A 465-nucleotide genomic window follows, 5' to 3' on the forward strand; every position below is an offset into this window, starting at 1 on the left:
CGCAAATAAAGGGGGGGGGGGGGATTTCAAAGTGCCAACCTAGGATTTTCACAGTGCCAACTCCACCCTAAGAGGGCAGGCCCACAGGCTAATGATCCCCAATCCCCGCAGGGACGGGGCCCCGGCAGGCAGGCAGGGATGCTGGGTGTGGAAATCGAGCTCCCTCCTCCCCTCATCTCTGCTCAGGCACCGGCCTGGCGCCAATCTCCCGGCGGGGGGAGAGATGCAGAGGGGCAGGAAAGTAAGCGTGGGCCCCGGGGGTTCCTCCCCGCCGCAGCATCCCCCTCCCCTCCCTCCCGTTGGCCGCACTCACGGGAGGGCGCTGGGCAGCTCCGCAGAAGCGTCAGCCGCGACGCGGGCAGCAGGGGAGGCTGGACCGGCGCCGTGAGCTCACATCCTGCGGGCTGGCGCGGGCGAGCTCCGCCCCTGGGCGGGGACTGCGGAGCTGGATGGTGCCGCCCCTCG

This window comes from Gavialis gangeticus, unplaced genomic scaffold (assembly GCF_001723915.1).
Source record: "Gavialis gangeticus isolate Ggan-Ray unplaced genomic scaffold, GavGan_comp1, whole genome shotgun sequence".
Taxonomy (NCBI): Eukaryota; Metazoa; Chordata; order Crocodylia; family Gavialidae; genus Gavialis; species Gavialis gangeticus.